Genomic DNA, 18,970 nt, shown 5'->3' with positions numbered 1-18,970 from the left:
CAAACAATTTTTAAATCTGTAGTAAAATGAATGTGCTATGTTTGGAAATGAATTCACCGTGATATTGCATTAGTATATCACTGAAAAGACAGCCTGATATACATGCATCCATACACAGTAGAAATAATCTTGCGTTAGGTACTTAATATTAAGGTTTCTGTTTACTCCTCCTTTTTAGGTACGCATCGTTCAATAGAGTCAACATGTGTATACCAGCTGAACATTCTTAACTTTACACAAGCAAATCATCTCTAATAACAGTGACGCACAATCATTCAGTTAAGACTTACAAACTGAGAAGAAAAACGTATCAATATAAAATGTTATGTAGATATTACAGTGATTCTGCGTCTGTGCCTGTTTTATGTAGGTGGAATGTGGGAACGTAAAACTTCGTCCGAACAGGCCTTGGAAGGCCCAACGGTAACGACCGGCCGCCGTGTCATCCTTAGCCCACAGGCGTCACTGGATGCGGATAGGGAGGGGCATGTGGTCAGCACACCGCTATCCCGGCCGTATGTCAGTTTACGAGACCGGAGCCGAGACTTCTCAATCAAGTAACTCCTCAGTTTGCCTCACAAGGGCTGAGTGCACCCCGCATTGTGGGTATGTGCGTGAGTGGAACTGAGTCAGCGGCCATAGGCAAGAGCAAACGTGAGGCTAGCAACACATAGGTTTCGTGCTTGCATTTGTTTAGCACTGAATTATTTTGGCGAAACGGTAGCAGGTTTGATGGTAGCATTCAATGTGTTTGTTATTGACAGTGATTGCAAGTAGTCATTCAAGCATACATCAGTAGTATTTAAGCGTACGAAGTCAGTACTCGCGGGTTATTTAGGCAATCAGCCAACCCTCAGAATAATAAAACTTATTAACCGTTTTATATAGTCAAACCTAAGACTGACGAATAGAATTAAATAAGCTTTTAAGAAGAATTTCAATAGGATTCAAGTTTGAGGTAAGATCCTCATTCTGCTCACGATAACAAGCTGACGTTTCCGTAACGCCATATAGGTCAAGAGACGAACTCGTAGTAACAACAGAGGCGCTAGAGACTGTAGCGCACATAATTTGTCTCCTCGCCACCTTGTAAACAACAGAATACCTTTTCAGTAACAGTACCAAGCTTTCTCACTTCAGCCACTGATATTGGGACGACAATGCTATCAAAGATTCAGAGAATTCAAGTGCTTGGGACCAATGTTCACAGGGGTTACATCAACTAGTAAAAGATAAGTGCGAGGCTCCATGGTGGTAATCACTTTCAGTACGGCCTCAGTCCACTAGGTCGGTCATGGAGTTTGTGCAGATGTACTGTAAATTTCTCCAACTAGTGATGCTGTCTGGTTGGGAGACTCGGAGTTTCTAATAAAACCGTGAACTAGACTTTTTTTGCATTTTTGAATCAAGTCATTTCGATTTGCTCTCTTGTACCAACTTCTTCATTTCAAAGTCACTGTTCTGTACACATTGTTTTCCTTGGCGATTCTACGCAGCACCTTCTCATTTGATATCTTATTAATTATTATCATGACCCTTCAGTAACAATACATCTCAAAAGCTTATTTTCTCTTCTTATCTAGTATTCGTACAGTCCATAATACACTCCCTTACGGTGCCTTGCTCCAGATGTATATTTTCAGAAAATTCTTTCCCAAACTGAGGCCTCTGTTTGCTACCAGTTGACCTCTATTACAAGTTTCACAATTATGTATTAAGTTTGTAGTTAAAGTCATTTCTGGTGCTCCTCGATAGTTCCATCTTCCATTGTTTTGATCTAATACATATTCTGTTCTCACTATTATTCCATTCAACCGGTTTTGTAATTCTTCTTCACTTTGTGAGAGAATAGTAGTGTTACCGAAGAATCTTACCATTCTTTTACTTCGATTTTGACTCACACTTCTATAATGAACAAGGGCCCAAACACTGGGGAAGTGATGAGAAACGAAAGTTCATAGTGGCCATGACATGTCACTGAAATGGACACCCACTGATGATCTGTAAAATTACTCGACTCTGTTACCAAAGGAAAAGGTCTCGAGGTAAACCAAGAAAAAGATGACGAGATAAAGCGCTATAGATTGCCTTTCAAGATGACTGGGAAGAAAGAGCGAGGAGCAGATCACAATGGACCTGTAGATACACACTGTCCTCAGGGCTTGGTCTCCATATGGCATCTTGATGGTGAAAGTGTTGATCAGAGTAATAGGCTACTAAATGTACTTCGAATTCATTTACATCTAAATCTGCACATTTAGATATACTACGCAAGTCACTTCATGCGGTATGGTGGGAGGTATCTTATGTACTACTGTCACTGCCCCCCCCCGCCCTCCCCCCCCCCCCCCCGAATTCTGTTCCATTCGCGAATAACCTGCTGGAAGAACGATTTCTCGTAAGCCTCTGCTTGAGTTCGAATGTCTGCAATTTCAGATGAGTTTTACAGGAACGAATGCTGTTGGAATTTGAATCCTAAACCACGCTTTCGCGCTTACTAAACGATCCTGCAACTGAATGTGCTGCTCTTCTTTGTATCTTTTCTGTATCCTCCATGAATCCTATCTGGTACGGACTCCAGGCTGACGAGCAATATTCAACTATTAGTTGAACGAAGGTTTTGTAAGCTACCGCCGGCCGGTGTGGCAGAGCGGTTCTAGCCGCTTCAGTCTGGGACCGCGCGACCGCTACAGTCGCAGGTTCGAATCCTGCCTCGGGCGTGGATGTGTGTGATGTCCTTAGGTTAGTTAGGTTTAAGTAGTTACATTTCCTGAGCATTTTTCCAATAGACCTCAGCCTGACATATCCTTTACCTGCGGTTAATTTTATTTGGTCGTTCCACTTTAAATCGCTCCGAACGCTTACTCCTAGGCACTTTGTGGATGTGACTGCTCCCAGTGGTTGCTCTGTAAGCCTGAAATCACACAATGACGGACGCTCCTGCCTATGTATTCGCAATACGTTACATTTGTTTATACTGAGCATCAACTGCCAATCCGTACACCAAGCGTCGACACTCTGCATGTATTCCTGCACTTCGGTACAACTTTCTAGCGTTGTGACATCTCTGTATACAAGATGAACATCTGCGAGAAGTCTCATGAGACTCACGACAATATCTTCCGAGTCAGGCATCGGCAGCCTTTGCTGAGCCGCTGGCCTACTTCACATACTGAAGCTCACAGGCTGGCTCATCACGTGAAGGGACAGCAATGCTCATAGCATATAAGGTGAAAACGTGTCCACGAATAGTTAGGATATAATCAGTTACAGGATTGTATGGGCAGACTATATAATCTTATTTATTGCCTGTTAATATGTTATATAGACCTTTTCCGTGAGAGACGTATCACAACGTACGAAAAGCCCGTTAGCGGCTAAGTTCTTACGATCGCTACGCGCCTACTTAACATCCTGGCTGCCGAGCCAACAGAAGGCGCTGATCATTGAACTGTCGTATGTTTCATACAGTTATTTTGTCATACAGACGTTTTATCTTTCATAGGTAATTTATAGGTTGCTACTGGCAGTGTACTACATATATTTTGTTTTTGACCATAAATTCACCAAAAAAGTTTCAAAACATATTATCTTCATACGTACATTTCCTTTAAATAATTTTAAATGTATTGTATTCGTCTTTTATTTTATTTCATTACGATTGGTTTCTACATTAAGTATCAAAATTTAAAAGTCTGCTATATGTATTTTACCTACTACATTTTCATCATATTATTATTCTTTCGTAAATGAAGAATCTAAGTCCACAGTAGCGACATCTATGAAGCATATAGGCAAACACATTTCTGGCAGCAACTGCACTTCAGTATGTTTTGTACAGTAACACCAGTTGCAAAATGACTGTGTGGACGATGTGGCCTGTTTTACACCATATATTAGTTCTACGTGACGATGCTTTGCTGGGTATATTTATATATTTTGACGATGCCATTATGGCTTTATCACATTAGGACATGGTGTAGAACAGGTACGGTTTACCTTATTTTATCTGCACATTCCCAGTATTTATCAGAGTATATCGTGATAGGAAATACTGTATTGTTTTGAAAGATACACTGCTCACTAGTTGTATATTTTTTATATTATAGATCTGAAGATGATCATTAGTGACTGAAACCGATTATCGTCGAAGGACTTTAAATTGTGATCAAAGACTGGAATAAAAAACATTTGATAGTACCTGGATCGATGTTTGCAGCTTGTGCAAATGGATTGTTTCTGCAGCACTACATAAATTAAGCCATCACTTCTTTGTTGATTTTAAAAAGTTTAAAAGTCTTAATCGCTTGAATTTAGTATATATCAGTTGAGTTATACAGAAGCCATGGTTAAAAAAATTCGAGCAACAGGAAGACGAATTTCTGAAAATCAGTCCCGCACAGAGTACAGCGGGAGCCCACGACCCTAAGAATTTCTTTTGCAGGCCGGTAGAAGCCAATCGCGGGCCACATACGGCCCTAGGGGCCGCCGGTTTCCCATCCCTGCTCCACATCATTTATGTGCAGGGTGCGCCAGGAGAATTGGTCCGTATTCGGGGATACGACAGGAACGACCATTCGAACAAAAATATGTAGGAAACATGGGCTACCGTGAAACTCATCTCATCTAATGAACCATTGCTCATAGCTTTCAAGGTGTGTATTTTAGAGCCCATGTTTACTAGACAATTTTTTCTTGTTTTGGTCCATACTACATCCTCCCAAAATATGGGAAGCAAAGAGCTTGCAGTAAAAGAGATTTGTTTCACATTAGTGAATATGAAGAAGTGCTCGTAGCTCTTAAATTATGCATTTGAGGGCCCCGGTTTTGCTTCGAATGATCATTCCTGTGATATCCCTGAATATTGGGAAGCAAAGAGCTTGCAGTAAAAGAGATTTGTTTCACATTAGCGAATATGAAGAAGTGCTCGTAGCTCTTAAATTATGCATTTGTCGGCCCCGGTTTTGCTTCGAATGATCATTCCTGTGATATCCCTGAATATTGGAAAGCAAAGAGCTTGCAGTAAAAGAGATTTGTTTCACATTAGCGAATATGAAGAAGTGCTCGTAGCTCTTAAATTATGCATTTCAGGGCCCCGGTTTTGCTTCGAATGATCATTCCTGTGATATCCCTGAATATTGACCATTGCTTCTGTGACGCTCAGTGTATTATGATAGGTAATGGGACGAATCACTTGGGGTACGCCTGAAGATTTATCTCCGTTATGTCCGTTTGGTAGGAGCTCTTGAATCCAATCACACAACTGATCTGATATTCCGCACACTCGTATCTTGTTTGCTAGAGGTCGGCGTGGAACTGTACCGAATGCCTTCTGGAAGGCGAGGTCCACAGCTCTGCTTCCAGAGTGTCGTGGGCTGTGTTTCACACGATAATGTTTTTCGGAATCCACGTAGATTACGAGTACATTTTCGGTTGAAACGTCCCCTTAGAAAAATTTATGGATGTCTGTGCTGATAAACCTCTTACGTTATTTGATTTTCAAACAGCTGAGCAGAACTGAACGTACTCAGACATTTCTCTCTTTACTTATTCTGATCAACACTAAACTGACACACAATATTTTTAGCACAACGCAGTCTGACTTTCAATAATCTCTACAAAAGAATGGCCCTGACTAACAATAACCTAAACCTTTCATGAATCACTTACCTCACAAAAGTCTTCGTTACTCGAACTACTGCAATACAGCGAGCGCCAATACTGCCAGCTAAATAAAAGATTCAAACTACTGAAGGCACTAACTACTGATAGGCATACGTAGCAAATGAAAGATTTTGATAGAGAACAAACAATGTATTTACCTTAATAGTGTTCAAAAGTCATAATATACATATCAGTTCATGACATCCAGTCTTCCAAATTTACTCTTTCTGGCGGACACACGTCCAGATCATCCGCTCTTGAAACTCCGCCATCTCACTCCCCACAGCCACCACTTCTGACGGCTCACCTCCAACTGCGCAACGCTATGCGCTGTTCACATCCAACTGCCCAACACAACAATAGCGAATATTACAACAATACCAACCAGCCACAGACTGCACACAGCACAGTCAGTGATTTTCATACGCTACGTGGCGTTACTAACATAAAACCTAAACAGCCTACTTACACGGTCTTCGCTAAAGTCATAATATGCGAGCGTGAAACACGTTCCAAAGTTCTGCAACTGACCGACGACAGTGATATATTGTATTTAAAACTCCAAGCAAACTATCAAGAAATTTCTGAAGACTGAAGTGACACTTTCCTGATAAGATTTATCCTATGAGCTTACTGAAAACACCAATACGTCTTGTCTCATTGTATGGCAATGATCTCCGTCGCCGTTACCCGCACAAAAGTACAAATGAAATGAATAAACAATACATAGCGGGTGTGATTGTTTGCACAATTGCTCCGTATCGCGGCGCACTGCCTTTCGCCCGCCTCACTCCGGCGTACCGGGGGGAGTTTAAATAAACTCGCGTCCGAGTTTATCTGCGCAGAGCCGCCGCACAAACAGCAGACGACCGCCCGCTAATCCTATTAGCAGCGAGTTGTTGCTCCACGGCCACGGCATTGCCTCCCCCCCCCCCCCCCCCCACTCACCAAAGCACACCCCACACTACTGGCGGCATCGGCAGTCCTTACGCGACTTGCTACCCCTGGACGCCCGCGGATCCTATTTATGCGATTATTGCTTTGTCGATAGCGGTCGTTTCCGTTGCAATATCCGCCGATTCCTGGTTTCTTCTGTGTTAACACTCGAGGGCTTTATTCTCCGCTTTTATAACAGCTACTGCTCTCTCGATCATCGAAGATAGACGGATAACAATCCAGGCGTAATACGTGCATTGGGGAAACTGCACATGTGAGAACCGCTACTTTGTTCTACATCTACATCTACATTTATACTCCGCAAGCCACCCAACGGTGTGTGGCGGAGGGCACTTTACGTGCCACTGTCATTACCTCCCTTTCCTGTTCCAGTCGCGTATGGTTCGCGGGAAGAACGACTGTCTGAAAGCCTCCGTGCGCGCTCTAATCTCTCTAATTTTACATTCGTGATCTCCTCGGGAGGTATAAGTAGGGGGAAGCAATATATTCGATACCTCATCCAGAAACGCACCCTCTCGAAACCTGGCGAGCAAGCTACACCGCGATGCAGAGCGCCTCTCTTGCAGAGTCTGCCACTTGAGTTTGTTAAACATCTCCGTAACGCTATCACGGTTACCAAATAACCCTGTGACGAAACGCGCCGCTCTTCTTTGGATCTTCTCTATCTCCTCCGTCAACCCGATCTGGTACGGATCTCACACTGATGTGCAATACTCAAGTATAGGTCGAACAAGTGTTTTGTAAGCCTCCTTTGTTGATGGACTACATTTTCTAAGGACTCTCCCAATGAATCTCAACCTGGTACCCGCCTTACCAACAATTCATTTTATATGATCATTCCACTTCAAATCGTTCCGCACGCATACTCCCAGATATTTTACAGAAGTAACTGCTACCAGTGTTTGTTCTGCTATCATATAATCATACAATAAAGGATCGTTCTTTCTATGTATTCGCAATACATCACATTTGTCTATGTTAAGGGTCAGTTGCCACTCCCTGCACCAAGTGCCTATCCGCTGCAGATCTTCCTGCATTTCGCTACAATTTTCTAATGCTGCAACTTCTCTGTATATTACAGCATCATCCGCGAAAAGTCGCATGGAACTTCCGACACTATCTACTAGGTCATTTATATATATTGTGAAAAGCAATGGTCCCATAACACTCCCTTGTGGCACGCCAGAGGTTACTTTAACGTCTGTAGACGTCTCTCCATTGATAACAACATGCTGTGTTCTGTTTGCTAAAAACTCTTCAATACAGCCACACAGCTGGTCTGATATTCCGTAGGCTCTTACTTTGTTTATCAGTCGACAGTGCGGAACTGTATCGAACGCCTTCCGGAAGTCAAGGAAAATAGCATCTACCTGGGAGCCTGTATCTAATATTTTCTGGGTCTCATGAACAAATAAAGCGAGTTGGGTTTCACACGATCGCTGTTTCCGGAATCCATGTTGATTCCTACATAGTAGATTCTGGGTTTCCAAAAACGACATGGTACTCGAGCAAAAAACATGTTCTAAAATTCTACAACAGATCGACGTCAGAGATAATAGGTCTATAGTTTTGCGCATCTGCTCGACGACCCTTCTTGAAGACTGGGACTACCTGTGCTCTTTTCCAATCATTTGGAACCTTCCGTTCCTCTAGAGACTTGCGGTACACGGCTGTTAGAAGGGGGGCAAGTTCTTTCGCGTACTCTGTGTATTTATAGTTCATGTGCTAGTTACTACTGTTACTACTGTTAGCTACAAATATTCACTCCCACACTAATGTCTATCATATCCTTTGTTCAGAGGGCGCCAGCGACACCTCTTGACACTAGGACTGATAATGGTTAAGGGTTACAAAAAATTGTTTACTACGTTACCGCTCGTAAACGCAGGTAGGTACCTTTTTTTTTACGCGAACATGACTCTTTTTCGAGAGTATCGCAGCGTCTTTGCCAATAACTAGCTCGAAAAATAGTGCAGGGTACCCTAAAATGCACCACCATGCTTTAAGCCACTGAGTACTGTTATCAAAGCGTGTACCGGACATATGAATCATCCATCAGGAGATAACCAAAACCGGACATTGGGTAAACGAATATAGTTCTCTTAACCTTAAACACTAAAAGAGGGAGAGAGGGATGTGACATTGTTACTGAACCACATTAAATTTTACTACTCCATATTTTATTCAAAGGAACTCATGATTTATAGTTTATGTTTGCAAAAACAGACATACTGTCTGATGGGATAATAGTAACCAGTGATTTTATAATGTTACTTATAATCCGTCTTGATTGCAATTTTTTTAAATTCATATAACTGGTTTCGGTTCATTCAGAACCATCTTCAGATCTGATATTTCAGTTACAGGAGTAACCCGTCAAAGTCCAGCAAATCCGTCCAAATCCGTCACATGTGACGCAGCATGTGAAAGTTTCTGGATTTGGACGGGTTACTCCTGTAACTGAAATATCAGATCTGAAGATGGTTCTGAATGAACCGAAACCGGTCATATGAATAAAAAATTTGCAATCAAGACGGATTATAAGTAACATTATTTATAGTTCATGTGCTAGTTATTTACAATTATAAGGTCTCCACTGTTATGTCACATAAAATATAAGAAAAAAATGTCCTGTTTCAAGCCCTTTGCTGACAATACTAGAGTGGCGGGAACCTCGAATTGGTAGCACTTACAATCACATATCTTACGATGGTTTAGTAACCTGTGGTTAAGCCATGTCTTATGGAATAGTTTACCAGGACAAAAAACGCTGATTGTTTGATTGAATAACACCTAGTCCCCAGTGGCTATCATCCGTAAACGACTCGTCAAGGTGTTAAATATTCTACGATGGTACTTCGAAAACTAAGTTACACATTATTATAACAGGTCAAGTAATTCTACAGGAATCGCCAAAGGGTCTACACTGGACGTAAATGACACTGTTTGCAACGTAGCACAGTAGAGTAGTGAAAGTCGAGACGAACAATTTCAGCCCTCAGAGGCTCAGCATTCGTTTTCTGGGTACAGGCTTGGTAACTCCGGGGTTCCTGAGCTGGGACTGGTCAGCGCCGCCAGTCGTCCGTCACGGTAAGCTCTGGACTTGCTTCAGCGATGACCATGCGGCGCGACGGTGGGGCGTTGTATGTCACAGGGAACGGTTATCTTGGCTTGACCGTCCAGATCGAGAGGATGGTATAATCCTCTTTAAGAAGCCCTCAATCTCAACGCGAGATGCTTAGCTGTTGAGGTGGAACAGTCGCTAGCGGGCAACCTCAGGGGAATCTGCCGCATCTCAATTGTATAAGGCTTACTAAAGCACGCAGGTCTCTGTGTCAGTGGACCCTTATTTCTCTATCTGCTCCTGGGACCAAAATGGATCGTCGTAAATTTTCTTTTCCTCTTTCCAACGGAAAGGATGGGCCGCTGGAAGGTACTAACGCCCCAATTATTAAGACAGCTCTGGTAGCTAGCCCTCCAGACGCGAGTCTGAGGCAGTAGATAGCAGTAAAGAGTAAGAGAAAACAGGCTAGTAAGCAGAATGTGTTTTTAGTAATAAAAAGGAAAGAAGGAAGTTTAGAGAAAGTTTCACCTTTCTGCATCCAGAAGGGCTTAGCAGGAATTGTGGGGATTCTAAAGTCTGTAAAGCAGTTGCGAAATGGGACGCTATTGCTTGAAACATACAGTTCCCAACAAGTTGTTACCTGCAGAGTTCTAAGTAAGTGACTGGGTGAATATGCCATCGATACAGAGTTCCACAGCAGTTTGAACTTCTGCAAAGGTCTTGTCTGATGTAGGGACCTAGTTGACATACCAATGGAAGAACTGAAGAGTGAATGGGGTCCGGAGGGAATTGTGGATGTTCAGAACGTTATGAAAAGAATGGTTAGAAACCTGGTAAAATCTGATTGCTTCAAGCTTATCTTCAACTCTCCCAAACTCCAGAGCACGTCAAGGATGGCTTTCTTCACCTAAATGTACGGCCGTATGTCCCAAACCCAATGCGCTGTTTTAAATGCCAGCGTTTTGGGTATACAACCCTAGGGTGTGAAGGAGAAACGACATGTGGCAAATGCGGTAAAGCCGCTTATAAAGGAATTGGTTGCTCGTCTCCAGCCAAGTACACCAGTTGCTCTGGAAACCACCCTGTATGGAGTAGCGACTGCAGAATCTTTCTAGAGGAATGCAAAGTATAGAACAAAATAAAAATAACCTAGCGTATCACCTATGGTGAGGCCAAAAAGATCTACAAGTCCATGCAGCCTCCCACATTAGATACATATGTACAGAAGCCCAGCACAGCCACTACCACTCCTACTCCAGCTCCAGCAAAACCTATAAAACAGCGAAAAGCTACTGTAAAGCAGCAATTATTGCAGGTAAAATCAAGTGATAAACCGTCCGACCACGTCGATGTAATTCTACCTGACTCTTTCCCAGAGCTAATGGAGAGTGACGTATGTGTCGGGCAATCATCTCGCCCCATGATAAATGCCTCCCATGCTTCAGTGGAACTTGCAGGGATTCAGGACGTATGTGGAAGAACTTTATCTACTACCTCAGGTAGACTACTATGACTGTGTCTCCAGGAGACTAACTTCCGTCAATTATACACCCCATAGCTTCGGAGCTACGTACTTCACATAAAGGACGACCTGAGTGGAGAGAGAGCTAGAGAAGAAGCAGGTATTTTCGTCAGTACCGACTGTCACTAGTCGCCTCTGTGCTTTACAACGAATTTACAAGCAGTTGCCGAATCAGCGCACATTCGTCATCCATTGACAATATGTTTCCTTTGGGTGCCGCCTCATGATGCACTTGACGAAGAGGCTCTAAAGGACCTCCTTACACAGCTCCCCCTCCCCTTCATCTTCTGTGGTGATCTTAACGCGCTCAGTGTGCTTTGGGGCTTTGCAACTACCTGTCTCAAGGGTAGAGCAATTGAGAGGCTTCTCGTGTCATCGTGTGCGTATTTGCTAAATACCGGACAGAGCACGCACTTCTGCACTGCAACTGGGTCGTTCCCTGCTATCGATCTCTCGCTTCGCTCTCCAGCCCTTTATCAAATGTCTCAATGGCAAGCCAGATAGAGTTGAACCTAAAAGGAAACTGGCGTGATGGTTGCGCAGTAGAGAAAACCAGTCCCCTTTGAACATCATGTCAATGTTGGTGAATGACGAATGAGTGGATAATATTACCAACATGATCCACTGCGCCGCTGAAGCATCCATTCCACAGTCCACAGGACAGTTGAAGAGGCAGCCTGTCCCTTAGTGGAGTGACGAAAGCCACTCTACAAGCAGAACTACGCGTGATGCGTAGGTTCAAGTGCCGACCAACTGCAGAGAATCTTGCAGCCTTTCAGGTGGCGAGGGCGAAATGTCGCCGGATTATTCGAGAGAGAAGAAATCGGTAGTGGTAACAGTTTCCTGAACACCATTAATCGTTCTAAGAAGAGCTCTGTCGTATGAGAGACCATCGGGAGAATTTCTTTGGGAGGAGGAACGGCACTTTCCAAACCAATCCGCGAGTCATTGTCAGACGATGGCGGCATATTTTGACACAGTTACTGCAACTGTCAGTCAGGATCCATGTTTCCAGCACCATACAGCGGTTGCTGAGAGGAGCAATTTCGACTTCCTGTCCACCTCTGATGAAGATTACAACTGCCCATTTTCCGTGTGGGAGCTGGATTCTGCGTTTTTTGCGGCTCGTGACACATCCTCTGGTCACGAAAAAACCATCACAGTACGCTGCGGCACCTCACAAGGCGAAACAAAACTATCCTCCTCGCACTTTTTAATTCCATTTGGCCGTCAGATCACTTCCCCGACTCGTGGCGTGAGGCTATATTGATTCCTCTTTTCAAACCTGGGAAAGTCTTTACATGCTGAAGTAGTTACCGTAGTGTTGTCCGCACTAGCTGCATGGGATAGACCAAGGAGCAAATGGTCAATCGTCGCCTTGTCTGGATCTTCGAATCCAGGAACTCCTTAATGGCTTTCAGCTTCGGTCCCAGAGGAATCTCTCCGCCTTTGATAACCTGGCCCTCCACGAGGCGGCTGTACACAACTGTCTTCCCTGCTGAAGTCGATTAAGTACCTAGGAATTACCATTACGAATGCTAAAGTCGGCCGGTCGGGGTGACCGAGCGGTTCTAGGCGCTACAGTCTGGAACCGCGCGACCGCTACGGTCGCAGGTTCGAATCCTGCCTCAGTCATGGATGTGTGTGATGTCCTTAGGTTAGTTAGGCTTAAGTAGTTCTAAGTTCTAGGGGACTGATGACCTCAGATGTTAAGTCCCATAGTGCTCAGAGGCATTTGAACCATTTTTTGCTAAATTTGGAACGATCACGTAGGTAACGTAGTGGGAAATGCAAACCAAATACTACGTTTTATTGGCACAACAGTTAAATATATGCTACAGGTCTACTAAAAAGACTGGCTACACTACACTAGTTCGTTCTCTGCTAGAGTATTGCTGTGCTGGAGGCGTTCTTATAGATAGTATTGAGGGAGGGCATCGAAAATGTTCAAAGAAGGGCAGCTCGGTTTGTATTATCGTGGAACAGGGGAGAGAGTGTCGCGGATATGATAAGCGAGTTGGGATAGCAATAATTAAAACAAAGCTGTTTTAATGATCTGCAAGATTCTTTCACGAAATTTCAATCACTAACTTTGTCCTCTGAATGTGAAAATAGTTGTGACACAAACCTATACAGGGAGAAATGGTCATCATAATAAAATAAATCAGAGCTCGCAAGGAAAGAAAAAAGTATTAATTTTTCCCACTTTCTATTGATGAGTGGAACGGTAGGGAAATAGTCCGAAGACTGTTCGAAGAACCCTTCGCCAGGCACTTAAATGTGAACTGCAAGTTAGTCATATAGATACAAATGAAGCAGAAATATCACCTCGCAGTTTTATCAAAAGATACGTTATAAAATTATAGGTTGACTGTAATTCGTTGTGTGAAACTGCAAATGGAAACTCCCAAGTCCATTATTATGTAATGGGCCGATCTGAGCTCTAAGAGAGAGACGCTCGATTTCCATCGGCAGAGGAAGGCGGCCTCGGTGAATACCCAGGAGCAGCGGGTGATGCCTGCCAAGTAGGCGCTCCTGGCAGGTGGAGGGCCGTGTTTACAGGCCGAAGCGCGCCAGGCGTGCGGCAGGCCACGGCAGCCCGCGTTCCGCGGACAGGAGAGGCGACGGCGTAGGGGGAGGGGGTGTGGCCGCAATCGATGCAGCCCGGACTCCAACCACGCCCTGCCCTCCCCCAGCCCGCGCGGCCGCAGCCGGGAGCGGCCCTGCACGCGAGGCGTCCTCTTTGGTAGTCCCCCCTACTCCCGCAAGAAAGCTGTCACGCTCACAGCATGAATACTGGTAATGCCAAACTTTCTTCCTTGCGCTGCTTCCATCTAGTCCAGTCGTTCCGAACCTGAACTCATACACCTTGCGAGCTAACATCACAAAGATGTTCGGGCCCATCGAAATGTCTTGGCTCAAACTCGTCTAGCGGTTAAACCCCACGTTCCGCATTACAGTCCCTAAATTAGACACTTGTGACCCTTTGCTTAAATTGTCTGGCTAATGGCAAGTTTGCGAAATTGTATGAAACGTACAACGTTAATATAACATGTAACAACAGTAATAATAATATCGCGAGCTAAATTAACGACGCATAACCGTTGTAGGACACACACTTGCGATTTGGTTAGAATAATGTTTATTCAGAAGGCACACTAATAGCGAATTTGGTCGTATTAAGAATTGCTATTACACTCGAGCGCATATCCATTTGACACAGTTCGATCATTCACAGTCTCATCGCGAATTAAAAGTCAAATACTTCACTTCGTTAACTACGCGAAAAGTTAAGAGTTCACACCAGGCGCGCGGCTGCTCATCGTTCAGAGACTAAGTTCCGCGATAACCACACAACGCGAAATTTTCTAAGTCGTTTCACTTCCTAGCTACCTAAAGACCGGCCGTCCGCTTTCGCGCCTCCACCAGCACTGCCTCTGTCCGTCCCTGGCCGCGTTTCCAGAGCGCCGAACACCCTCGTTCAAAATGGTTCAAATGGCTCTGAGCACTATGGGACTTAACATCTGTGGTCATCAGTCCCCTAGAACTTAGAACTACTTAAACCTAACTAACCTAAGGACATCCCACACATCCATGCCCGAGGCAGGATTCGAACCTGCGACCGCAGCAGTCGCGCGGTTCCGGACTGAGCGCCTAGAGCCGCTCGGCCACCGTGGCCGGCCACCCTCGTTCAACTGACTTTTGCAGTTCCCTTTCCCGAAGCCGTCCATCTGATTGTCTACAGCTTATTCTACATTCTAGACCACTTTCACATTCTAAATAAAGTAACAGTAATTTCTATTACACAATAAACGTTAAATTCAACAATACAAATTCCTTCTTAACTATGAATACCACGGTCAGTAGCCTTGCACCAATGTGCTTTCCGATAAATAAATAACGAACAAAAGTAACTATCATGCACTAAACTTTACAACAAATATTCTATTTCCCAATGATTCAATAAGGTATCATGCTGTTACCGTTCAATGTGTTTTGTGTGGAGGAAATGATGATCCGATGCTTAACTGAAAATACTGATAATTTAAATTTACTACATCTTTTAAACAAATAAAGTTACAGAGTGGATATTTACAATATTTGTCATTTTAATGATGCGTTACTATATGATGCGTTACTACAGGGTGTTTCAAAAATGACCGGTATATTTGAAACGGCAATAAAAACTAAACGAGCAGCGATAGTAATACATCGTTTGTTGCAATATGCTTGGGACAACAGTACATTTTCAGGCGGACAAACTTTCGAAATGACAGTAGTTACAATTTTCAACAACAGATGGCGCTGCAAGTGATGTGAAAGATATAGAAGACAACGCAGTCTGTGGGTGCGCCATTCTGTACGTCGTCTTTCTGCTGTAAGCGTGTGCTGTTCACAACGTACAAGTGTGCGGTGGACAACATGGTTTATTCCTTAGAACAGAGGATTTTTCTGGTGTTGGAATTCCACCGCCTAGAACACAGTGTTGTTGCAACAAGACGAAGTTTTCAACGGAGGTTTAATGTAACCAAAGGACCGAAAAGCGATACAATAAAGGATCTGTTTGAAAAATTTCAACGGACTGGGAACGTGACGGATGAACGTGCTGGAAAGGTAGGGCGACCGCGTACGGCAACCACAGAGGGCAACGCGCAGCTAGTGCAGCAGGTGATCCAACAGCGGCCTCGGGTTTCCGTTCGCCGTGTTGCAGCTGCGGTCCAAATGACGCCAACGTCCACGTATCGTCTCATGCGCCAGAGTTTACACCTCTATCCATACAAAATTCAAACGCGGCAACCCCTCAGCGCCGCTACCATTGCTGCACGAGAGACATTCGCTAACGATATAGTGCACAGGATTGATGACGGCGATATGCATGTGGGCAGCGTTTGGTTTACTGACGAAGCTTATTTTTACCTGGACGGCTTCGTCAATAAACAGAACTGGCGCATATGGGGAACCGAAAAGCCCCATGTTGCAGTCCCATCGTCCCTGCATCCTCAAAAAGTACTGGTCTCGGCCGCCACTTCTTCCAAAGGAATCATTGGCCCATGTTTCAGATCCGAAACGATTACTGCATCACGCTATCTGGACATTCTTCGTGAATTTGTGGCGGTACAAACTGCCTTAGACGACACTGCGAACACCTCGTGGTTTATGCAAGATGGTGCCCGGCCACATCGCACGGCCGACGTCTTTAATTTCCTGAATGAATATTTCGATGATCGTGTGATTGCTTTGGGCTATCCGAAACATACAGGAGGCGGCGTGGATTGGCGTCCCTATTCGCCAGACATGAACCCCTGTGACTTCTTTCTGTGGGGACACTTGAAAGACCCGGTGTGCCGCCAGAATCCAGAAACAATTGAACAGCTGAAGCAGTACATCTCATCTGCATGTGAAGCCATTCCGCCAGACACGTTGTCAAAGGTTTCGGGTAATTTCATTCAGAGACTATGCCATATTATTGCTACGCATGGTGGATATGTGGAAAATATCGTACTATAGAGTTTCCCAGACCGCAGCGCCATCTGTTGTTGACAATTGTAACTACTGTAATTTCGAAAGTTTGTCTGCCTGAAAATGTACTGTTGTCCCAAGCATATTGCAACAAACGGTGTATTTCTATCGTTGCTCGTTTAGTTTTTATTACCGTTTCAAATATACCGGTCATTTTTGAAACACCCTGTATATGATCGTTAACATCGGCCAAAGCGTTCAGATTTTAGCATTCAGGTTTTTGTTACAAAACTTGTTAATTTCACTTTAACAATAATTCCTAAACTATTAAAGATATGATCAATATTCAAGTTTTATTGGGCTCACCACGAAAATTTGTGGAGGATGGTAGATTAAAATTACTGTGGCTTCATTCCCTGCATTACTTCAGAATTAAATAGTTTTCAGAAATGTTTGCCATTATGGCTGATCTTAGGTCCGCCATATTTAACACTGCTACATCTTCCTGCCCACAAACAGCTTCTATAGGGTTTCCCTATGCTGTAGGTTCTCCTCTGTCTCACTCACTTTGTGGCACACGGTCCTGCACGACAGGGTCCGTTTCACAATTGCTGAAGGCTGACTCTTTCGGCCACATACTTAAATGAGAGCGAAATGCTCGTTAACTCACAGCCTCAGGAAAATTAAATGAAATGATTGTGTGGCATTGATGAGCCCTATCCATGGAAGATAGGCAGCCAAGTTGTAAGTCTTATTTCAGGTGACGCCACACTGCGTGACCTTGGAGGGTGAGGAGCACACCACAACAGCCAGTCCACAAGCGGAAAGAATCTCCAACCTGCCTGGGAGTAGAAGCCGGGCCTGCTGCTTGGTAACCAAACACGTTACCACTCAGCTAAGCAGAACTCAGGAAAAGGAAACCAAATACAAATGTTGGACAATCTACATCTCGTAAGCTCTAAATTGTGAAATAATGAAAAGGCACTAATTTCTCATGCCCTGTATGATCAAAAGTATCCGGAAAAACTGGTCACTAGATGACTCGAGAGATGGACCGTCAGGGTCAACAGTGAAGTATGGATGAGGTGGTGTTGGAGTACGGGGCTCTTCTTCGTGGTTACGGTGTGCTCCCCTGTTGTGCGTCAGGAAACGCTAAATGCAAAAGGTTACGAATATATCTTACAGCTGTGTCCTGCAACCAGTAGAAGAACAGTTCAGAGACCGTCTGTATCAGGATGACAGTGCACCCTGTGAGCCAATGGTTTGTGGACAGTAACATTCCTGGAATGTACTTGTCTGTCCAAAGCTCCGACATGAACCCAGTGAAATTACTTTGGGGCGAGTTGGAACGTCGACTTCGCTCCAGATCCCAGCACCCGACATCACCACCTTCTCTGGTTGCAGCTCTTGAGGAAGAATGGGCTCCCATCCCTCCACAGGCATTCTGACACGTCACTGAAAGTGTTCCCAGTAGAGCTCAAGTCGTCATAAAGGCGAAAGGTGGACACACCCCATATTAATGTTCAGTAATAGGTGTCCGGATACTTTTGATCAGACAGTGTACATAGAAAACATTGTCTTAACAGTGTGATGAAACAAGCCTTATTAGCCGGCCAGTGTGGCCGAGCGGTTCTAGGCGCTACACTCTGGAACCGCGCGACCACTACGTTCGCAGGTTCGAATCCTGCCTCGGGCATGGATGTGTGTGATGTCCTTAGGTTAGTTAGGTTTAAGTAGTTCTATGTTCTAGGGGACTGATGACCTCAGATGTTAAGTCCCATAGTGCTCAGAGCCATTTGAACCATTTTGAACCAAGCCTTATTAAAGCAGGATAAGCCCCATTTTTCGGTACTACGAATAATCAAAGGGGTATCAGCAAAACATATTGAAAAAAAATAGCTTAGCATCATAGAGCAGGTATAATGATTAGCAAACCAGGCCAAAGTGCTGGTTGGGTCAAAATTTGAACGGTAAACTGGTCACCAGCTACGATACAATGAACATTTTGGTGACGAAAACGTGTTAGATGTTGCTCCTGTTCACAAATCTCACAAATATGTTCGTACAATTAAGTAAAGAACGTACCATGAGGTAAAAAGGTGTTCTGCCTGTAAAATGTGTTACAAGATTTTACAATGATAAAAAGTCATAGATCCAAAAAGTAAGAGAAATTAATTTTTTATGTTGGCTTGACATCTTTTTATTATTTTTTATTATTTTTATGTAATTTTGTTAGCTCCTTAAACTTGATATGTGGATAAATTATTACTGTTATCTAAAGTTGCCACCGCAGTTTTTCGGCA

The sequence above is a fragment of the Schistocerca cancellata genome, chromosome 1 (assembly GCF_023864275.1).
Source record: "Schistocerca cancellata isolate TAMUIC-IGC-003103 chromosome 1, iqSchCanc2.1, whole genome shotgun sequence".
In the NCBI taxonomy this organism is placed as follows: domain Eukaryota; kingdom Metazoa; phylum Arthropoda; class Insecta; order Orthoptera; family Acrididae; genus Schistocerca; species Schistocerca cancellata.
Note: the sequence above shows the minus strand (reverse complement) of the source record.